Source organism: Anas platyrhynchos, chromosome 3 (genome assembly GCF_047663525.1).
Source record: "Anas platyrhynchos isolate ZD024472 breed Pekin duck chromosome 3, IASCAAS_PekinDuck_T2T, whole genome shotgun sequence".
In the NCBI taxonomy this organism is placed as follows: Eukaryota; Metazoa; Chordata; class Aves; order Anseriformes; family Anatidae; genus Anas; species Anas platyrhynchos.
This window is the reverse complement of record NC_092589.1, coordinates 111843568-111868855: the sequence shown is the minus strand read 5'-3', so window position 1 is coordinate 111868855 and position 25288 is coordinate 111843568.

Sequence of the window (25288 nt, the reverse complement as noted above, 5' to 3'; positions counted from 1 at the left end):
AACACAGCCTCCAGCACTTCTCATTTGGAGTCTCACTCATCAAAGGGCATTCTACAGTGGTGCTTGGGCTGAGGTCATGGTCCAGGGGAGAAGGGCTTTTCTTCACACAGACAGATGATAAAATTGTTATTTAGCTTTTGATTCACCAAGGAAATACATTAAGTTATATAGTTATTTTCATACTCTGAAAATCTTTTATAAGAAATCTGATCTTTACAGTTGATATTTTTTTCTTGTTGCTGAATAAGATACTTGTGAAGATGGCAAATGTTGATTTGTACTTTTTCCATGTCTGCATTAGAATAGAATTGAATAGAATAGAACAGAATAACAGGTTCTTACCAGATGTAAATCAGTGTAACTGCACCAATATACATCAACTTTCCATAAAGTTATTTAAAGCAGAGCTGTTAGAAAATATCTTTCTTCTCATAAATTTCTGCATGCATACATATATATACATATATACATATTTATATATAAATGAGTTATTTCCATTTAGCACACACTGACGTTTCTACTTTTGAAAACTTTATAATGGCAATTATATCCAACTGCTACTTGAAATATTTCAGGTGAAATCACCTTATTCATGAATAGAAAAAAAAAAAATTAAAAAGGATGGTTTATACTACTTATTGTTCTGGTTATCATTATGTTCCTTTCTTTGTATTTTAGCAGGTTCTAGCAGATGTGTTTATATGGATTCTGAGGCTAGACCTTTTGGCCCTGTTGGTACGTAGCATTTAACTTTCACTTTTCAGAAGGGGATTTGAACTTGGAAATGTTTGTTTTGTTTTGTTTTTTTCCTGAAATACTTATATTACCACAAAAATTGCAGGACAGGATGCAATCACATCCCATAGGAGTCTTCCATGGGGTTGCTGTAAGGAATGTGCATACCATCGAAAAGTGATAGTCTGACATTCAATCTACACTAGGAAAATGATGTGTTTTGTTATTATTATTATTTTTAAATTTACACTTGACTCTTCTGGTTTAGATTCAGTTTTATAATTTACAATTCAGTTTTAATAATTTGGGAAACAGTGTGGTTTTTTGATTTTATTGAAGACTCTAAGAACAAAATTACTCAGCAACATTACAGACTAGATGAATTTGTTGCTTTTTTATGATGGCAATGTGTAAAACACTTCTCCTTTTCTAGAAAGAGCATCTCACCACAGCTATTCTTTTGCACTGCATAAGTTCTTTAGATTTTGGGTCTTTATCTCAATATGTAAGGATGCAGCATCATGCAGCCCACCATACTCTTCTGCACTGATTTTTGATTTGTGCTAATTTCCTATATATTTATCAATATATTTGTAGAATTCCAGCCTGGATGCTCAGTTAAAACTTTTTCTTCGTTTTGTGGTGTTACTAGTTTTGGTCTTCTTGCTTCCCTGGGCTGATGATTTGCATATGCTTTACAGTTTATTTGTGTATTCCTTGTGCCTTTTGGCGGTGGTGGTGCGGGGCGTTGTTTTGTTTTGTTTAATATAGTGTTAGGGCTCAAATCTCTTTGATGGAATTTATACACAAGCAGAATTAGTTAAAAGCCACCTCTGAATCTAATAATTAGAGATGAATGAGTACACAAGTACCCATGCTCACCTCAGGCTTTCTGAATCAGCAGAATAATTAACCAAGCACCCCAGGCATGCTTGCCTTGAGAAGGAGTGATCTCCAGAAACATATTGCTTCAGTTCTGGGAAGTATCAAGGATGTTTTCCTTAGCTTGAAAAATATATAAATATATTCCCTCTTCACTTTGAATGACACTCAGTTTCTATCTAATTGCTTCTCTTTCTCTTAGATCTTAATCATTTGCATCACACTTTACAAAGAAAAAGATCAAAGATCAGAGGAGAAGATATGAAATAGTTTTCTTAGCTAGCCTATTGTCATGTATAAAGATGAACATAAAATCTGAGGCCTATGGGGGTTTGTCTCCCCCTTAGTACTAGAAATACAAGGACAAGGATGAGACAGGAGGCTCTGGGTTTTATCTGTTTCATGAATAAAAACAGTCTTCAGCCAGCAGAGCACATTTTACAAGTACTATATTGACTAAAGAAACACGGTAACTTACTTAGCAATTATTCTTCTTTGTGTATTATGTTTTTATATCAGGACAGGGAAAAAATATATATATTTATATATATATGTGTGTGCGTATATATATACATGTATGTTATGAAAATAAAATATACCAAAAAAAAAAGAGGATTTTCCTCCATCATATTTCTGAAATATCATAGTACTATCAGACATTGGACTTCTTATTACTCTAGAGCTAAATCTTCTTTAGCTGACCCTGATTTAATCTGGGAAGTAAGACAACACATTTTTCCTCTTCATCCTTTCCATGGGGCTGTGAAAATGATTGCCAGATAAAATAGATGAACAAGTTCATTAGGTTTCAAGATGGGACAGGGTAAGTATCTGGAAAATGAATCACTTAGGAGATGCTAAATTGACAAACCATATAAAGCTTAGGAAATCCTCACAAACAAAAACATAGTTGAAAGCTGGGAGAATATTAGAGAAAACATGAGGCAGAATAATAATTAAATATGCTTATCCTGTCCTAATTTATCCCTAGAAATCCCCTAATGAAACCAGAATGCTGATCTAGACCTACCTAGGAGGTATGGTCTTACATATGCCTTTTTTTTTTTTTTTGCTATTGTGGCCCTAACAATGACTGTTATATTCTGGAAAGAGAAAAAAAAAAAAAAAAAAAAAAAAAAAAACAAAAAAAAAAAAACAGGTAAAAAGTTTTCAGGAAATAGGGGGGAAAAACAAACAAACCCACCTTTGGAATATGGGATACTTATTTAGCAATACTAAACATACATATATATCTATTTATACTGTTCATGGGTTATAATTAAGTAGGGGCAAATATATATATATATGTGTGTGTGTATAAATATATATATTTGCCCCTACTTAATATATATATTTACTTATACTAATAATATAATATAATAATATATACTCATATATATATACTATATACTATATATTATATATATATATAATCTAAGACCCTGCTTCAGTCAACTTTGTAAAAATATTTGGGGAAAAACAAAAAGAAGAAAACATGAGGCCAGTCATATTTTGATCTTTTTCTTATAATTAGTTATGGTGGAATTAATTTTAACTGGGTTCACTTTAGCTATCTAAATCCATTAGAAAAGATTAGTTCTAAGAAAAACCCTTAGGACAACTCAGTTAAAAATGTCCTAGAGAGGCAAGGTAATTAATTGAGGAGATTCTGGTCTAGCTTTGAAATATCTTCAGGCTCATATTTATGGAATTCCTTTACTCACTCTTGGTGGACCACTATTTCTGCCTTATTTTTCCCAATTACAACAAATGTTAACAGCAGTATGCCAGAAGGTTCTGAAGCTGATAACCTCAAGAGAATTTTAAACTCTTCAGAAGATGTCCAGATATCCTCAGAAACCTTCCTTTGTGTACCTGTTCAAAAACTGACATTGTCACACTGGTGGCTTCTAGCCAAGAAGTGCAAAATTTTTGCAACACATGGCCTGAAGTTTCTTTGACAGCTGACTCTCTGTCTTTCAAAAGACTAAGACATATGTCTGAGTCAACATTAGATATTTAGGGACAGATTTCCAGATGAAATAAGTTGGCATACTTCCAGTGACCACTATTGAATATACCTCAAATTTTACAGGCAAGTGATGGGAAATGAAGTAACAAAGCAATATGAAAATGCCATTATTGAACTTTCAGTTGTATATCAAGCCAGTATTTTCTGTAATAAATCAACTTGTAAAAAAATCTTCATTGCTAATTGCTCATCATTGCGATTCTTAGTAAAGTAGTATTTGATTTCATTGTTTAATAAAATGAAATTCTAGTAAATAAATGTTTTAGGAATTAACAAGCTTTTAAAAGCAACTAAAAGCCTATGAACAGCTTAAAAACATTTGTTTTATTTAAATGAAAGTCTGAAAACAAAGACTTCATGCTACATAATAACAACAATAATTATAGTAGCTAACACGTGGCAATCAGTATACAGCAAGTGGCATAGAGGAAGCTGCACAGCACTGCCCACACCACATGTGTTGTCTGTGAACTGTCTGTGCTGTATATGATAGTCATCTCTAGCCAATAGGATAAAATGTAGTCGGTCCATCCTTTCAGAGAAGACAAACGACAATTTTTTCTGTTCAGTATTGTGTAACTCTTCCAGAGTGTTTTCAGCATATAGTTCTCACTGGTTAGAAATATAACCCTCATGCTGAAATGTTTCCTAGTGCTGTGCCACTCTTCTAGACCAGGGTTCACTTCAATCTGTAGATGGCTGCTTCTAACTTCAAAGCCCATGGGATAATGCCATATTGGTGGAAAAATTACAAAATACAATACATTACTATACAATACAATATACAATAACATAAAATAAAATAATAAAATAAAGCTGTTCTTACAATCATGCTCCCCGCTTTGATACCAAACACAAACAGAAAGGATAACTAGAGGACAACACCACAAATTTGGTATGGGATAATTACACCCTGCAATGCATACACAAAGGGATTTTGGAAGTAAATGTTGTAGCAGCTGTAGCATCCACCAAAGAAATTTCAGAGAAGTATTCTTTGTAGAACCACTGAGAAATATAATTCTCAAAAAGGTATTAAATAACATTATTTTGGGATATTTTTCTTAAAGTAAATGAAGGAAAATGTAGGTCATCCTGGATTAAAAAATCACCATTTTGAAGTTCTAATCCCCTCTCTAAGCACTACTCTCAACATAAATTTAGTTAAGACTTTATGAACAGTGTGAAGTGTTTTTAAATGATGAACGAATAATGAAAAATTATCCTGATAACCAAGAAAATCATTTCTGCAAATCATATCATTTACTATAAGAGATTATTTCAGCTTTCTACAATACAGCACACCGTAGGTGTCAGTGTGATTTTGTAAGTCACCTGTATAATGACTGAACCTTACAAATGATAATAAGAGCTTCATATATGCATCCCATATGTGTATAATGTAATGAAAAGGATATTCATTAATTTCAACACTTCCCTCAGACACATGTAGAGTTTCTGGTGAAAGTAGAAGAGCAAAACTTTTTTTTCTTTTTTTTTTTTTTCTTTTTTTTTTTTCTCACTTATGAGATTTTGGTCAGGATACTGAAGTAACCAATTGAAGGCTTGGCTGGCTTGCCTCCATTGAGGGTTCAAGGACCTAGGGAAGATGTCATTAATAACAGCATGAAACAGCTACAACTGGAGGCTTATGCTGTCCAAGTACTGGTCTGCAATGTGGGACAATGCCAAAGCAGGGATGTTGACTGGCTGTCATAATGATGAACAAATCTTGAGCATGACTTTCTTGTCTTGATTTTCCTTGTTTTGAAATTTAGAAGGTCATGTTTCATCTCAGGGAAGAATGAGTCTGTTCTGAAACCACAGCTCTTTTTGCAGGGAAGGATAATTAGTTCCTTTATAGTTGAAATATGTAGAATGGTTCCATCTAGGTGGCATCTTTGTGGATTACTATGAAGACAATTTTGTATGTGAGTGGATGTATTTAGAACAGGTAAAGTATTTACGTGTTTCTTCTTCGTTGTTAATTTAAGTAAGAATTGAGGCTTCTTTAGGATGCAGCTTCCAGTTAATTTTAGCACTCAGTTGATTCAAGCACCTTCTAACTTCAAGAAAAACAATCACTATGGAATAGAGATCCTATCAATCATAGCAAGGTTTGCATGCTTATTTAGCTAGCTTGTAATTAAAGGCAGCTAAAAATATCATGCATGAATGGCAAGTTTCTACTTTTTTATTTAGCTCATCTCTTTCAGAGAGAAGACACAAGTCCCATCAATCACACAGTTGGTAACTGAAGTCATTATCACTAAAATTAAGGCAATTATATACAAATGAATATTAATGAATCTTCCAGTCAAAATCTGGGTCAGTTTCCACAAATTTTAATAAAAATACAGAAAACTCCTCTTTCCTGTTTAATCTTTTGTCAGATAATAAGTACCAAATAGGCCACACCTTCTGTATTAAGCTAACATCACGGATCTAGATTTTAATGAAATTAATAACAGTATTTTCCATCATGGTGCAAAGTGATGTGTTAATTAACATTGTTCTCACAAAAAGTGACACAATGTTACACTAACTTAACTTTGAAGTTGTCATTTCCAGTTGCCATTAGCTCTATTATAAGAAGAAAAGAGATTGTCAGTGCATTGTGCATAACCAGATGAGCGAAACAAGACTGCATTGTTTCAAAGTCTGAAAGAATTGTATGATCTGAACTCTCACAGATCAATGTCTGTCTCCCCTGAAGGAAAGACCATCAGATAGTTTGGCCCTAACACTCCTTTGCTATTACGCTCACTCTTAGCAATAAACAGAAGTATATATTTCAGGGAAACAAGAATTTCATACCTACAAAAAAAATAATGGATCACATTAAACCTTCAAATTAGCAAAAACAGCAGAAAAGCCATCCACCTTCATTGTGTAGAGCACAAAAAGGAGATGGATTTGCGAGTTTTTTGTTTGTTTGTTTGTTTTTTTCCATGCTGGTTAAAGTATAAGAGTTATCTATCTTGCGTCTAACATTACCATGTCTAAAATGATTTCAATTGATCAAATAAATCCCATGGACTGGGAAAAAATGCACTGATTGTAAGTTTCTGAAGTCCCAAAAACAATTGCAAGTGACCCGTGTGTGTTTATACATTGTGAAAACACTAACTGGGCAAATACTTTCTTTCATTTAACCTGATAACAAAATAAATTGAGGTAGATGTTTTATTTTAGAGTAATTGATTGTCTTATTCAGTGAAAGATGTGCTTTTTATAAATAGCAACTGTTCATATACACAAGTATTCCCAGCTCATATTTTTTTCCTTCTAATGGAAACAGAACTTGAAGGAAATTTTTATTTTAAGGAAAATATGTCCTTATAAATATTGCATATGACTCACTTTCAAGCAAATAAGAAAGAAACAGATAAGAAACTCGAGGGATAGCAATTATATCAGAATAAGTCTGAGGTTCTAGTTTCAAAATTATTTATTTTGGTATCAGTGGTTGATTATGCATCCCCTAAACCTCACTGATTATCATTGTCTAATCCCATTCGCTTAGATGAAATCAGTGAAGTCACTCATTGGTCACTCTGTGAACAACATAAGGGAAGATAATTTGGGTTAAAAACCCCGTACCTTTATGATGTCATCGGAGGTTTTTGGTGTGAAGAGTCATATTTTTTAATGTATGGCAGATTCTGAGGGATCAGCATTTTTTTCCAATCATGATTCAGAGCTAAAAAGTCCTGAAAAATCCAGTTAATATCACTTAATCTCAATAAAATTGTTATTATCATTCATTTTGACAACATATGCATATATATTTTTAACATTTAGTTTTTAAAATTCTTAACCTGTTATACTACCAAATAAATCTCATAAATGAAATTTTAAAAGCCTTCCATTCTAAAATCTCAGAAGGAAAATGCAGGCAGTTCCAAAATGAGTACTTTGATTATTTATTTATTTTTAATTGGAGAGTTGTTTAAGCTGACATTTACATATAAATGATTTTAGTTCTGACATGCTATATTTCCATCCACCTCTAAGTTGTATGTTATTATGTTTTATAAAACTAGTATGTGTTTGTGATCACATTTACTTCTGAGAAGTATTCTCACATCTTAGTTGGAATTAGTTGGTTTGACCAGTTGACAACAAAACAGGGCTTCACTTCCTAAGGAACATTTTGTTTGCTGTTGGAAAAGGTCAGGGACACAGAGAATTACTAGAACCCATTGTCATGTGGCTACTTGTAACTCTGATGATTTCCTGTGTGTTTGGTCTCCATGGCTCCTGGTCTTCAGCTCATATTTCCATAATAGCAGTATTGGTAATGACTATTGGGAGTGACATCCTGAACTACTGAATTGAAATTCTGTTAAAGTCAACAGCTACATGAGATAATCTTTTTAGAAAGAATTTTTCTTGATCTTAAACTTTTTTGTTTTGCTACTATATTTTTAGAAATATTCTAGTTTTGAACCTGCATTTGTTCATAACCGACTTCCACCCAATTTTTTCTGTTTATTTAAAAATTTCTTTCCAGTAGGTGTTTCTGTCTCCATTTTTTGAAAGAAAACACATAGTTTTTCAGACTCCACCTCAATAAGCTAGATAAAATAAGTTATTTTACTTTTTATTTTAATGGTCCCCTCCACACTCTTTAAAATCCTAGAGGAGCATCAGTGCAGTTTCAGGCCTATTTCATCCTTCTTATGCACACACTGCTAAGTCTTCACAGGTGTTGTCTCAGCAGTGTCTTGTGCAAACACGAATGCTGGAAATACCCCTCCACATGTAACATAGATCACTTGCTCTTTCCAAGGATATGCGACATTAATGACTTGCATTCACTTTGTCCACCTGAGAGTCTTTCCTCTTCCCTGGCGTATCTAAAGACAAATTCCCAAAGAAGGGCAAGGGTTATTTTTCTTTTAGCTACCCAAAAGACATTGCACTTTGTGCTTTTACTCTGTTTCTGCTCCTACTATTGCATTTGTCTTAGCTTCCAGATTCTTTTAAATGGTATTTTGAGCATCTAATACATCTCCTCTGTAGCATCTCCTAGTTGTCTGACAATCCTAACAGTCACTAATATGCTTCTCCTTTTGTGGCAAATTCAAAAATGCTACAGTAATAATTAAAAATATATTGTCCAGACCATTTATGTGAACCTCACTGGAATACATTATGGTATTTTAACCTTTTGGTACTGTTGAATTTTAGACTCCAGAACTAGATATTGTATTACAGTGGCAAGCCTACCTATTCTCTATATAGAAGCAAGATCCCCACTGTTCTTTTACTGGAAGTTTCCCTTGATATGCCTCAACTCCATATTAGTCCTTTTGCTTTCTCCCCTGCCTCTCAACCTCACACCTCCTGCCCTTAACTGGCTTTTGTTCCTTCAGTGATGAGGAAGAGATGCTATAGTGGGACAAGACTACTGTATGAACCACCTGTTGGAAGCCTGTGATAGTGCAGTTCCACAGTATTATTTCTCAACTATCACAGCAGAGTGAGGCACGAGCAGCCTATATGAATTCTTTCTATGCTTTCCCTTTCAGTGTTCTCCTCTTTGGTTCAATTTCAGTGGTATGCATAGAGATCCCTCTACACATTTTGTCAATCAGATAAAACACTTTTGGATTCTGCTAGATGCTGCTAGATGAAAGGTACTAGACAAACAAGTCATTATCATTAGCTCCTACAGCTCTCAACTACAGCTAAGAACCAAGAAACTAAACCAAGCTGTTAGGGACCATCTTAGTATTGATAAAAGAAAATAGTTGACATTTGCTGCTGGCAGTTTTACTTAGAGATATGTGTCTGCTAGTCTGAGAAAGATATCATCAGCTGTGTGAAGTCTGAGAGATCTCTGAGGAAGCAGAAAGAAGAAAGGCCTGTAAAGGACTGAGGTATTTTTCCTTCGTGCTCAGAAAGAGAGTGAGCTTCTGAAACACTAAAGTAACTAATGGGACTTACTGGCTGACACTGGTAAAGGAACTGCAGGAAAATTTGATCTTCCCTGTTATGAGTCACGACCTTGAATGTTACAGCTTCTGCATGAGCAACAGCATAGTTGTAAATAGAAGTGTTTCAGATGCAACACAGGCATTGAATTCAGCATAGAGAGGGACACACATGGGAATGCATAAGAAATGACCTGATTTGTCCATGTGGTATTTCTTTTGAGAACACTGGTTATGAGCCACAGGTGAAATTGTCTTTCATTGTTTAAAATTATACGTTAGATACAGCATGAGATACATAAATGAAAATTGTTAGTGTTACACATGCAGAAGAGAAAATACATAATTAAAAAAATACTTGGAGAAAGAAGAAAATACTAAATATCTACTGTGTATCTGTGTAAGAAAGTTACCTACTCATGTTCTGTATTTTCCTTATGTTCCATTGCCCATAATTTCAATTGCTGAAAAAATTCTCATAGTTTCACTTCAGAACTCTCAAGAGAGTTTAGATGAACCTCCATCAACACTGCCTGGATTTTGGGATGGCTCCACAGGAGCCCAAGGTGGCTCCTTGGGTTATTGAGGGCAGGTGTGTCTCCAAATTCTGCCTACATACCAGTCAGCTTGTGCCACACATTGTTTTCTGAGTTTTGGTGGTCTCTTTAATACAGACTGTAATTCTGCATCCTTGACCACAGTCCGTGAAGTCTTCTGGATTAAACATTATGTACCTTTCAGATATTCTTCCTGATTAAATGTCAAAGATGATATAGTAATTAAAGAAAGGAGGATTTGACCTCAGTCCTGGTCTCAAATATTGCCTGTTCCAAAAGTACCCACTCCCTGTACAATAAGGGTTTTTGTTTTGTTTTGTTTTGTTTGGGTTGTTTCTGTCTGTCTAGGACAGCAAAGACAGTTGGAGTGAATGACCTTCTGGAGAGCTCCGTTTCCATTTTTACATACAGAAAACTTCAGAGGTGAGCCTAAAGCAAGTTTTATCTGGACTGATTCCTTTATTTTTTGCTTATTTTGAGGATCTGGGTAGCCACACTGAGCCCAAATATCATTGTGAATTGGAGCAATAATCTTTGTATCACAGGGGCCCCCTACAATCATGGGAGTACTCACATATGTAAAGACAAATGTAACGGTTTTCACTATAAAAATCATGTTGTAGAAATCATTGCTGTTTGAAATACCGAAAGAATATATAGCCCTCATTGCCTTTTCAGTAAAATGCACAATTAAATAAAAATGTAAGAATTTGGATACATCATTTTTTTCTCGTCAGCTTCTGTTAAAGATCCATCTTTTCTGTTAAAACATGCAGATGTAACACTCATGAAATGAGCTCCATGTAGGGACAGATGGAACTAGATAGTGTCTACAGCTTTGAAGAAATACTACATTGAAACAATATCTCATTACGACACCTTTGCAAGTATCTGGTAGTTTGCTCAAGAACAAAATGGATATTTATATTCATTGTACTTTAAAAATCATATTAAAAAAGATTCTTAATGAAAGACAGTCTGTGACCTTTTAGCTGTTTCACTGCTATTGTGGGAACATTTTTGTCATTTCATTGTAATAATTATGTTAGCAACTTTTACTGTTTTTTTTTTTTTTTTTTTTTTTTTTTTTTTTTTTTTTAATTGACAGTGAGTATGATTAGGAATACAATAGCACCACCTGAGGCACAGTTGCTGCTTAGATGGCTTGCCAGTTCATAAATAAAGGGTCAAATTTAGCCTTGCTGTGAATGAGCATACTTTAATTATCTGTTATTTATTATAAGTTAAGTTCTGACAATATACTCCATACTAATAAAATAAATAAATAAATAAATAAATTAGTCCCACCAAGGATTCGTAATCCAAGAAGCTATTTATGCAATTCTAATTTATGTTCTGTTTAAAGCATGCAACCAATTAATTTAATTCTTTCAAAATTACAGCTGAAGAAGGCTAAAAGTCTGTTCTTACTTTCACATATAAGTATCTCAGTACAACCCCCCTGAATTTCAAACATGCTGAAAACCCATGGTGGCTATCTGAAAACAGTAAAGGTGCTGAGTGCCAATGTATTGCCAAAATGGCTAGTAAGTAAGAGATTTATCACAGAAGCAGGTCTGATGGTGAGAGCTGTCTGTTCCACTTTGAATGTAGAGCCAAAGTGTTAAGTCAGAGTACAAACAATTTAGCTAAGTGGGTCAGATTCATTACACTTGTAATATCAGGTTGTTCTGCCTAGGACACTACTCCTTCAGTTTCAGCTGTGCAAGCTTAGCTAAGGAGTTGATTGAGTACATAAGGTAAAAACCTCTGAGGTCAAATGAGAGATCAGCCCATTTTGGCTGCTGCACTTTCTGTCTTAAATGAGCATCCTGTTGTTTTGCAGGCTACCTCTTGGGCATTAGTCCTGATACATAATAGGGATGTGCAGAACAAGCATGGTATGCCAAGACCTGAGGGCTTGTGTGACCTAGTAAAGGTTTTTGACCATTCATGTTTTCAGGGAAAATTAAAAAAAATATATGTAAAAACACATTTAATATAAAATCCCTACTAAATGTGCAGATAATCCCTATTTCAGAGATAGGAATATAAGATTTGTGCCTGCTAAGTTCTGTGTGAAAACCAGTGATGAAATAGGTCATAGACTTCAGAAATATACACTGCAGGTCAGTATTTGAGTTGGGGTTTAAATTGGTGTGCAATTTGTTTTAAATAAACATTAAAACCATAGGCAAATAAACATTAAACAATGATTAAGTTATGCTTTTTTCAGATATAAGATATTACCAAAACAATATTTGTTTGGTTTAGGTTTTTTTATGATTTTTTTAATGATTTTTGATTTTTTTTCTTTCTTTTTTATGATTTTTTTTCTTTTTTCTTTTTTTTTTTTTTCTGTTTACTGTTGTCCTTTGGATACCTCCTTATTGTTGGTTGTCTCTTTGAATACCACCAAATATTATATCTTGTTAAATTGAACTATATGCTTAAACAGACCCTAACACTTCACTAAATAAAAGAGGAATGAATAGTTCTCAAATTGCAGATCTACTGTAATTTTGGTTCCCATGAACAGCACAGAATCATGGAAGAGAAATGTTATTCTGGATGCCAACGAGTTCTCCAGTTAAAATAATATTCTAATGAAACATTTTTAAATGAAATTTCTCCTACAGATTCATTCATCTGATTTTTACTGTATATGCAATTGAAAAACAAAACCAACCAAACAAGGAACAAACAAACAAGTAAACCAAACAGATATGATAAAGCCAGTTGTTATTTTGTTATGTCTGTATTGAATTCTGATGCAACACTTGCAGTTACGCAATGGTCAACAGAGTCAAAATCCTTTCCTTTGTCTGATCGTTATGTTACAACAGAAAAACAGTCACTGATGTTCTTTGTCCTCATCAACTTTTATGTTATTATAAATACTAATCACAGAAAAAGACACCCTATACCACTTTGCTGAGAATCTGTGAAAAGTTATGGTGACCAAGTTCACAGTTCTATCCTTCCCTTCGTCCCTCCCTCCTTTCCTTCCTCCCCCCGTTCCTTCCTTCCTTACTTCCTTCCTTGATTCTTTTTGATCCCACTGAATTCCCCATCTTGGTCTGCTTAAACAACCTTAAAGTAAGCATGAAATTTCAAAGGATAATTTTAAGCTGATGCTGTATCTCTCTATGGTGAGAGATATATGGAGAAAAATATAACGTCTAGGTTAAACAGAAATATTATACTACATTGGTGATGGTTGGCAATCTTAAGCTCTCAACTGAGCACAGAACTTAACTGTAGCCTGTATAAATCTATGGTGCATCTATATCTTGCACAATATGATCTGTTCAGGTATGACTATCTGAAACAAGACATAGAAAAGTTCAGAGATGTGAAAGAAAGATTATCAGAAATATGTAACAGCTTTCATAAAAGGAGGCAATCAATAGACTGAGAAGTCCTCAGTATGCTAGGAATGTGAGAAAGATATTAATCATTGTGACATGCTGAATAGCAGTAGGACAATTATTCACTATTTGATACAATGAAAGAACTAAGGACAACCCGATTTATTATTAGGTAGAGAGTTTAAAGCAAACAAAGGTAAGTGCTTCTCACACAGTGCATCATTCAGCTCTGGAATCCATTGTCATTGTTTGCTTTAGGAACAAAAGCATAAATGAGTTTTAAAAGGTCAGACAGTTTCATTGGGAATTGATCTGGCAGTGGTGGTAAAACATTGTTCAGATGCAATCTCTGTCCCAAACTACCAGGAGAAGCTTGTAGGGAGTATGTGAAAAAAAGGATTTATCTTAAATATATGTGGTTCTTTTTTATTGTTCAATCAGCCTCTCTCCCTGAGGCATTCCCAAAGATGGAAAAGTGGGCTGGGTAGATATTTATTCTAACTCACTAAGGTTTATTTCATGTTGTCTGTTATTTTGCTGGTCCAATAGTTATTATCATTCCCAGCTGTCCTGTTTTATTAGAGAAATACACATCTTGTTGAATGGCAGCTACATAAACTGAAGTTTGGTAAATTGGAAATGACAATATTGATAACATGAAATGTTTCAAAAAAGTAGCCCAACTGAAAGGCACCTTCCACCTGTAGAAGTCTTCACTTCTGCCAGACCTTTAGGCTAGCAAAGAAGACAGAGTAAAAAGCAGAAGGGAAGGAGAAAGACTCTAGATAAATAGGTTAGATTAGTCTAGTTAAGGATTGGCTGGGAATTAATAATCTTTAATTAGGTAATAGAGAAGATACAGGCAGAGACCAAATTAAAGACACAAGAGGAAGACAGATAGGGACTGTGTGAGAATCCAAGTTCCATTAGGCTCTGTAAGGGTTTAAAGTGGTGTATGGAAAAACAAAGACCAGTTCAAACAGATACACAGGGAGCTTGTATTCAAGCCATAACATTTACTCATTGAAGGAGTGGTGCTAACTGCTCTTTTTTGAGGAGCTTTATTCAAGGCTTGTATTAATAACAAAAGTTCAATGTCAAGGTTATATAGTAATTTTGTGAATATTTTTGAACAAGTTTGCCCCAAAACAAATTATTCTTCTGACTCTTGTCAACATATTAGCAAACAGTTGCCTTCTGAGGTAGAACTGATCATTGAATAAAACCATCTGACATACTCCAAGATGCTGAGGAATTTGTTCAGGCACTATGTCAGTTCATGACAAAATCCATATTTTTAATGACATTTTTCTGTTCCTGAGGCTAACTGGCTAATCTAGTTTCTCTTGGCCTCAGAAACAGAGGTCTCTGACCTATAATAAACTCTGGATTATGGCTGGGATATCTCTGTGAAAGTGCTAAACAGCTGAGGCCAAAGTTTGTCAACAGCTGTTACAAGAATCTAAATGAATAGTCAAATTACAGCAATACTTATTTCACTAGTATACATATAGAGAAGACATTTTTTTATTCAGATTTGTACATCAGCTGCTAGTTCTATTCTTTACAAACATATGATAAAAAGACCTAATACCCTAGTAGAGGAGGAAATAGAAAAGGAGTAAAGGAAATTGTTTTTGTCTTTCTGTTACTTGCCCTATGTCGCCCTCCCTGTTCTGTGAGAAGGTGGACAGATGAGGTGGGATTGTGTCTGGAGTAAAACATCTACACTTAAGTGTTTGCTTGTGTACTAAATGCCAAAATTCTCATTCCGGTCCTTGAACAGGGCCTGGCTGACTATATATAGATGCCTAATATCATATGAAATGCCCAAGATTCGTGGTCTCCAAAATGGACTACACAAGCCAATCCACTGGAAAGAAAATATTTCTGTACCATTAATAAATAAATAAATGATAGTTTATATTTCTCTCTCTCGCTTTTTTTTTTTTTTTTGGTATGTTTTCTAATGTACATATTAGCCCAGTAGTATGATATATATGTACATATTTATATTTGTATTTATTGGGGGTACATGTTCAAAATATTTTACTGACGGGGTGCACAATCGAGAAAGTTTGGAAACTGTCATCCTAGAATAACTGAGTTACCTGCACAAGGATGATAGATATGATGGTGACTTACAGGAAATTCATAGGCAATGGGAGAGGCAGTAGAAAGACAGGCTGGGTGGACAGATGCCTAAGATGATGCTTATCATGTAGACTTCTGGTGTCATTTGAGAAAACTAAGGGTCTTAAAACATCTGTGTCAGAATAACAAGTTTATGATAACTGAGATTTACCTTCAAAAGTACAGCTCTTTTTATATTTAGTGGGACTGGTCATATGACATAACTGATAACTGATAACCATATTGTAACCATAATTCATTTGACTAGTTTGAGGACCATCCAGATGTACTTTGGCTAACTAACCTAGGAAAGATCAGGCTACCATACATCTGATGGATGACGAATTGTGTGGTTTAACAGACTACCATATCTGCCACCAAGTGGAAACATCTTAGTAACAACACCTGTTGAGGAAGAAGCAAAGTAAACATATGTTAGGTAGATGGTGAACAGGAAATTAGGAATTAGGAAACGTCCTTCAATTCCAAATAACTATTTTTATGCTCTGTAAAAAAAAAAAAAAAAAAAAGTGAAAATAAACCTTCTATTACCTTTCAGTGACTATGTCATCTTAATTGAGGGGGAAAAAAATATCTTAGTTTACATGAAACCTCTGTGTACAGGTGTACAGATCTTCAGCTTCTTTTTAAACTGCTTGTAGTGAGGTCCATTACAGTGTATTTCAACCAACTGAAACAGGAAGATAGTTGCCTACATTACAAGGATTGTGAAACAAAATCAAATTAAATTAAGCTCTGAGTCTGAAAGGAGAGTTGCCAGATGTCACCCTATTCCTAGATACTACAGGTTGTAGTAGTTAACTACCTTTTTAGTGTGTTTTATTTTTCAGTGCATTATGCACTACATGATAAGTATTGCTTTAAAAAAAATAAAAAATCTCACATCTATTGTTTTGCATCAAAATTTTAGTGTTCTTTTTATTTATTTATTTATTTATTGGTGAATGAATAAACCTATTGGTTATGCTTAGTCTTCAGTAAATTTTATTTTCCAAAAGTGAATTTAAAACTTGATTAGAAGCCTAGTGAAATCAATGGGTTACAGAATTATTTTATAGAAGGAAGCAGATAAGATGTTAGAATATTAGCTTTTTATGTTTTGCACTGAAACTTGTCTAACATAAGTAACAGTAAAAGAAAACCGACCGAAATGCATTTCTATTCCAGACTAAGAGGTAGAAGCATATTTTAATTTCACAACTGCTCAGACTTCTTGGAAAATAGAATTATTTTCCTATTAAAGTTCCTTTAAAGTCTGAGTTGACTTATGTTTCCCATCCAGTGACCATTTGCTTTCAAAAAGTATCTTCAGAAAGCTGGTAATGGAAAAATTGCTTTTCCTTATTCAATAGATAATGGTATTATAGACTCATTACATTATTTATTTACAGAAATAATATGACCACCTGGCCCAGGGCTCTACCCAGACAAGAGTATTTCCATCCAACTATTTTTCCCAGTCTAGGTTTAAAATGTCCCAAGATACAATTTTTCCTTTAGAAAATGGTCTACAGCATGAGACATTGATAGAGCATTTTCAGATGTTCAACCTCAATTTTATTATTTACGTTTTCATATTACTAGTTAAATTTCTGTACTCACTACTAAATACTTCTGATAGTTACTTAAAATTGACTTATTTCTAATATATTTTTCATTTCCTCATTCTCATTTGTTGTCCTCTATCAATCACTTTAGTTCTTCCTTTATTCCCTGTCTGTCAATCTACTAGTTTGCTCAGAGCCGAGTGTATATTTTGCAATGTAGTATCTTTTTGAATAAGATCCAAACATACACATTTTTTTTTCTCTAATATTACATTGAATATTTATACAAGCACATCCGTAAGGGAAGGAAAGATGCAGAAGATTGCTGTAGAATAGAATTTTTATAATAGCAGTCTATTACTCCATAAAAAGTTTAGGAGTCTTGGTAGACAATTTTTAATTTCCTAGAATTAAAGTGTTGTGGCAAGAAGATTCATCTACTCTAGTTATCAGGAGGACAGTGAACAAACAAATTATTGTTTTTTATTCCTGTGTGTTTCTGAAACAGAAGCTAGAATATTTCCTACCGGTTTGGTGACAATATTCTTTTAAAATAGCATAAAATTGTAAAAAATAAAAAAAGATCATGAAAGTGATTAAAAGGCTGATAAAAATCCCATAAAATTAGTTTTAAAGATCTAAGTCTGTTAACTCATCAAACGAAAATCACTGCAATCTGATATTCCCACAAAGTAGAAACGTCGGTTTCCTTAATCAGAGAAAGAAGAATCATCAGGGGATCAAAGAAAAATCATCAGGGGATGAACAAAAAATTGAATTTTCAGTTTAGAACTTAAATTCTTTTTTTTTTTTTTTTTTTTTTTTTTTAACACAGTGTGAATCAAATCAAAATACCTGAATTTAGTGTCTCTTGAAGTATCTTCTCACATGAAGAGTGCCACTCCTCTGATACTGACAGACTCTGTGCAGGAATAGCTAGATTAAACTCTGTGTTGTAGAGGTGGACAGCTAAAGCGTTACAAACACCTATTGCCTTTTTTTCACTGGCACATAGAGTATGTGGCATCACGGCTTTCAAAGAGTGGAACTGACTTCACAGAGATATTGTTGACACTAGCAATAAGTCTGAATTTGTGAATGGAGAAGGAATACATTTAGACCTCCACATTTGTTCAAGTACAAATTATAGCTCAGATGAGACAACAAGATCATAAGACTGGCCTCAACAGAGCTGCTTTTTTTTTGTTGGTGCAACATCACAGAGGTCCATTTTATGTATTGTCTTTGTTATTTAAACTCAAACTAGCTACAGGTGGCTCAGATAGGACTTTCCATCACTTCTATCTTGTCTAGGTACATCTTCTGCTTCAGTGATGACAGCTGTGGTAGAGAGCTGGATCTGGAACTCTTACATGCTGCTAAATACATCTGTCAAAGTGCTTGAAGTATTTTAAACTGTAAACTTGATGAGAAATGAAGGGACTGTCATTTGCTTGTTTATCTTCAGAGTAAGAAGGTAAGATTATGTGAATACTAACTACAGGATAATTGGGAAAAGATTTTGGGCTCACACAAGATCAAAAACAACAGAGTCTGAAGGTTATTTCTCTGTGCATGTTGTTCAGTCTCTGGAACTGGACTGTGGGCTCCAGGATTTCTGTATTGAGAGCCGCTTTGAGGAGAAGGACCTGGGGGTGTTGGTGGATGAGAAGGTCAACATGATCTGGCAATGCGTGCTTGCTGCCCACAAAGCAAGCATATCCTGGGATGCATCAAAAGAGGCATGGCCAGCAGGTCAGGGGAGGTGATTCCACCTGTCTACTCTGCTCTTGTGAAATACCAGCTGGAGTACTGCATTCAGTTCTGGGTTCCCCAGTATAAGAAGGACATGGACTTATTAGAATAAATCCAGAGGACGGCCATGAGGATGATCAAGGGGCTTGAGCACCTTTCTTATGAAGACAGGCTGAGGAATTTGGAGTTCAACCTGGAGAAGAGAAGGTTCTGGGGAGATCTTATAGTGGCCTTCCAGTACTTCCAGGAAAGATGGGGAGGGACTCTTTGTCAGGGAGTGTAGTGATAGGACAAGAAGTAATGTCTTTATACTAGAAGTAGGTAGGTTTAGATAAGATATAAGGAAAAAATACTTTATTCTGAGGGTGGTGAGACACACAAAGTTGTTGCACAAAGAAGATGTAGATGCTCCTTCCCTGGAAGTGTTCAAGGCCAGGCTAGAATGGGGCTTTGAGCAATGTTGTCTAGTGGGAGGTGTCCCTACCCATGGCAGGAGGGTTAGAATTAGATCTTTTATGTCCCTTCCAACCCAAATCATTCTGTGATGACTCTATGATAGGGAAGACAACTCTAAACTTAGTAATTACTTAAAAAGTCTTAATACGACAGATCTTAATCAGATTGCCGTGTTATACTACAACTGAGTCTACGTTTGTTGTTTTTTTTTTTTTTTTTTTTTTTTTTTTTTTGATTTGGGGTTGTTGATTATGAAATGTTGGATTTATAAGACAGAAGAATTGAGTTGACTTCAAATGAGATAGGAAGAAACTAAAGGATTTTTGTTCTAGTCTATTTCTTCTATCTGTAGTTGCCCCTGCATGAATCACAGTCACATATTCAGGCCTTGTCTAATAGATCAATCTCTTTTCCCTAAATTTACCTTGTTATTTTGAAGCACCATATATCACTACCATTCCTTCTGTAAAGTTGTCTAATTTAGCAGGGGAGGTTCAGGCTGGATATCAGGAAAAGGTTCTTCACCAAGAGGGTGGTTGTGCACTGGAACATGCTTCCCAGGGATGTAGTCATGGCACCAAGAGTTTAAGTGTTTGTAATATGCTCTCAGTTACATGACCTGAATTTTTGGGTAGACCTCTGTGGAGTCAGGAGTTGGACTGGATGATCCTTTTGGGTCCCTTCCAACTTGGGATATTCTATGATTCTATGATTCTGTAATTCTAGTCTTCTGCTTCCAGATACAAGTCATCCCTGCTCTTTTGCTCAAAAAACACTTTGTATTAAATATGTATTTCAAAATTACAAACTATTTTTAAATTATCCTAGTGTTTCAAGAATCGTCACCGGAAATATGATTGTTGCTGCTATCTATAGGATGCTCCAAGGAGCTCATTGGTGCATTTCACAGGCTCTGGTCTGTGCTATGTGGAATAAGAATAGATTTTTTTTATTATTATTTTTTAGTTCACTAAGTGAATCAAACTCCCTAAACAAAATAATTTATGAACTCTGTGAAAGTTGAATACATTTCTGGTATATTCAAAGCAAGGAGAAAAGAAATTCCTTCTAGATAGCAAGAATCCAGAAAGTGATGGGATGAAAAACTGAAATGAAATATGTATTGTTGGGTGTGTCCCTCCGCCCCCATCCCCCTTTCTTTAAGTTGCTGAATCTGTGATTCTGATTTGTTTTCTTCTACCTCTGTAAACCTGAAATATTTCATTGAGTCTAAGAGACTTGCATCTGAGTACAGTTAACAACAATAATATTTAAAAGCAGAATAAATTCTGTGAAAACAAATTCAAACGTGTGCTGTACATAATTTAGTCAAAATAGGCATCTATATAGTGCATGTTAAAAATGTACATAGCTAATTTTACCTGCTGAGGCAGTAAAGAAAATAAATGGCTTTTAGTGGTAATTTGAACTTAGCAAATTAGATTCCATTATGAAATTTGCCTATATACAATCATAATTTTCACTAAAAATAAATTTATTTTAGTGGGTGAAATTTTCTATTGTCTAAGTTTCTGAGTGATCTATTTAATACTTAGTGTTCTTCAGTTCTCTGAAAGTCCAAGGGCATACTGAAAGACAAGGAAAATCAAGTTCCATTTTTATTAAATTATCTTAAATATCTGAATATTTTCTCACTTTTTTTCTCCTTTTTTCACTCTTTTTTATATAAAATGTGTTGCATATTAGTTGGTTTTGTATGTTTTTGTTGTTGTTGTTTTATTCAACTTGTAATGAAAATAGATGTCCAAAATTAGGGCCATAAATATTTCAGTAACATGTCTATGTATTAGTTTAATTTCTATATCCCTATTGTTGGACTTTATGAAACATCTAAAAAATACATATTTTTGCTGTAATCATACACTTTGAATCCTTATAGTTTGTGCCATAGCGTGACTTCTCTCTTCCACACATCCTCCACAGATTTGTATGACAAAATTTAAGTATGTTGATGGGAAAAGCGGTATTCAACTTGTTAAAGGTTCAATTTTTTTACTCTTTAGGACTTAAATGAAAATTCCTTAAAAACTTATTATGATTCACTACCACTTCATTGATTACATTATTAAAGTCAAAATTCCAGGGTTTCTTATGCTGCAGATGTGTATTTGAGGCAGTAGCTTAGTCACTATAATATATTTTTATAAGATTCTTATTCTGTTTTTCTGAAACCATTATCACCTGAGAGTTTCACCATAAAATGCTGTTTCCCCAAGTAATGTCTGTGATGAAAATTCCTGACTTGAATTATTTTGCAGTGAGATGAGAGGTGTAAATCCAATTATTTCTTTTCAGTATCTTGAGTCCAAAAAATGTTGTGTTACAACAGTTCCTCTTCCTTCTAGTCACAAATACATGCTGTTTATTTTTATGTCACTAATATCTGTTTCTGCTTTATTAACCACCATATATATATATATATATATATATATATTTTTTTTTTTTGTCCATAGTGGTGGTTTATTTCTAATTGATTATTATTATTATTGTCAAGGTTGTTGCATTGGTTTGTTTTCTGAATGGTTTGAAGTATTCAGGAAAACATCTTCATGATTTTTGGAGAACAAACAAAAAAAATCCATTAACCTTCAAAGTAATTGATGTGTTTTTCAGGTTACTGATTTATTAAGACACTTTGTGCACCTGTTCCAATCACTGGTGATATATTGTTCCAAAGTAAGCACTCATTCCATCTTAGTTAAATAATTTTAGTTGGTTGGATTGATTATTATTTGTAAAAGCTTGGTGAGTTTGGATCTGTTACTTTTTTACTATGTATTATTTTTTAATCACATTTAAAACAACAAATTGTAAGTATAAATTTGTCTGTAGATATTGAACAAAACGTTTTTCATATGCAAACATCTACAGTGAAGGTCTCCAGTGTAATACTGAAGATCTTAAGTCACTGTGGAAACAATCAGCCTGCAAATTCAATCTGGTCATATGCAGTCCTCCCAAAAAATCATGTATCATATTTTTTCTGGGATTACATACTGAAGTCTTACTCTTCACAAACCAGAAATCTAGGGCTCTGGAAAGATACCACAAGACAGTTTTTCAGGAAAGTTTCCAGGAACTGGCAACCATTTTATCTGTACAATTCTTTAGCATACCCACTGAATTCAGTGAATCTCTTAATTATCTCTCAAGAGCAGACCATATTCAGATTTCCTCTTAACGTGATGGTAGCTAAAATGAATTAGTTCTAAACTGTCATCTTTATAAAATAGGTACAAGCCATAGAGTGAAAAATACCCATTTCTTATTCCAAGCAAATAAAATTCGAGTTTCCCTGATTATCTAAAGTCTGAAACTGTCCAGCTCATCAGAAACACCTGGATCCTACAGAGAAATTAAAAATTTAGATTTTTGGATGTAATTTTCAAAGTAAGTTAGAATCAAAGTGGTGAGAATGCACTGTGCAGAGCTTGATATAGCACTGACTGACCTAATGTATCTACATAATACAGGGTCACAGTGCCAAGATTAGTACAGGACCAAAAGCAGTATCACAGCATCAGATATTTGTTAAAGAAGACCCAATGTCACACTGATGCACTGTCCTGCATTTGGTCCTAGAGAGTGTTCATCAGTCATGAATGGAGCCTATGTAACAACAATGGTGTTATTTGTTTGAACACCACAATTTTCTTTCTCTCCAGCCCAAAGAATAGATTTTGCAGTTTATAGCAAGAAATTGGTTTACTCTAATGTAGCTGTCAGTGCCTGGAGTGGTGTGCAGATTGTATTTCCCAACTCTTGGGACTCTCCCTGTACATAAAGAGGTATTCCACTTCAGTCTGTCATATTTGTCAATCTGACAAGGAAAGAAGTTTGTCAAAATGCCCTAAAATCACTTTGATATCAGATATGATCTAAAAGAAGCATCTTTAATCTATCAAATCAGGATGAAATGATGGTTTGCAAAGGAAAAAGAGAAGCAAACTCAATTACAGATTATATTTGCCAGCTGTCTTATTCCTTACCTTCTCATCTGGTGTACTCCTCTTGGAAATTTCTTAGAGCTCGTATTTTGTGAGCATCCATTCTGTGGCAGAATTACTACCAATATCTCTTTTCTCATTCTTCCCTTATTTAAGAAACTGTTGCATTAGTTTACACACCTGGCTTTGAACTCTCTATCTATTCTCCCACTCCCTCCTCTGACCTCAAACATCTTTCAAATTATATTGAAAATTAAGAAATTTCAACAGAATCTGGTTGGGGTTGTAAAAATGTGCCTGTTTTTCTCTAAAGCCCCTATGTCAAAGAAAACCAGAATGCTCTACATGTAAATGTAGGTCATGTCAGAATACAAATGCTGATTCTCTGATAGATAATTGTTAGTGAGATTTAAGTAGACAGTCTGAAAAAAAAAAAAAAAAAAAAAAAAAAGTTATGGAACACTTTGTCTACTGTGTCCTTCCAGAATGAGTCTTTCTTACTCTGAGACCAACAACTTTCAGTGTTTGTGAAGTTGCACAAATTCTGTGACACCATTCTGTCTTTGAGAGCTTGCTCATGGTTCTACTCTTACCAAAAGACAGCAACTTGCTTCTTCCAAGGCTTCCAAGCTCTCCCTGCTTATTGGGTCTCTGCCTGCCTGGTCCATTGTGTATTCTGAGCTTTTCTCCATCCTCTCCTTTCTTTAGAGTTCCACCCCAGCCACAGTTCAGTAGGCACCTCTCTCTTGGCACAGTCTTTTTCACAAAACTGATACATCCACATGGTAAATTAAGAAGACCAGACACACATATCTATAAATATTTTTTGCTACTTTCACACGCAATAAGAAATTTTAAATGAATACTTTTCTTCCTAGATTCATCATATCTATTTTGCTGTATTTGCAGAGTTCATTTACAACATTTAGCATGAAGTCCTTCTTACTAGAAAGGACATTATTGTCCCCCATAATCCATGCTTTCTCTCAGTTTGGGGTGTTTTGCTTCACAGTCTTTGTGGGAATTAAATATGCCTAGTCTGTGAATCCCAAACAGCCCAAGGCAAGCAATAACATCTCTGGGCATGTTCAATGACTGAGCTTCATTCAGCTAACTCTGTTTCTTTTGCGATGAAAAGATCAATGCCTTTTGGATGTGAGCTATAAGCTTGACATCTCTCCCAGACTCAAAGATCACTGAATTCATCAGCATTCTAGCAGGTACATGAAGGGATTTTGGATCTCTTCTTTTGATGTATGTGCCTAATTTTTATTTAAGTTACATTTTAAGATCCTATGTGCTCTTTTGTAAATCATCTTAAGTCCTTTACCAAAACTAACAGAGTAAATCTGTGACAAGTTTTGGAAGCGTGTTCATCTTGTGAATCTCAGTCTAAGGCATTTTGCAAAAGCTTTTTTCCCCCCTCCAAAATCAAAACTATCCAAAGAAAGGCTTGTAGAAACTTTTCTAAGCAGTCACAAAACTCCAAGGTCTTTGTGTATTCATTTTGCCTCTGCTGTCTCTTCTTTGCTGATGTTATTGTACAAGACCCTAATACTCTTCTGGCAGGAGTCTGCTTCCAATTTCAAGAAGGTAAACTCTTCAATCTCTTATGCCTGAAGGCAAAAACGAAAATCACTGAACAGCTTATCCAAGAACTACTTTTTGCTGAGGCAGCTTCTCTTGTTGTCTGTTTCAAGCAGGAACTCAGGAACTGGTATTGTAATCCATTTAAAATAACAATGAACTTTGGTTTTCTTGTCAGAAGAAAAAAGAAAAAAAAAAAAAAGGCACGATGGGCTTTTTTTGTTAATCTCTTGGATTCATTACCGTTACCAAAAACCTTCATCTGTGACCAAAGGCAAAAGCTGTGTTATATTTTAACTTTC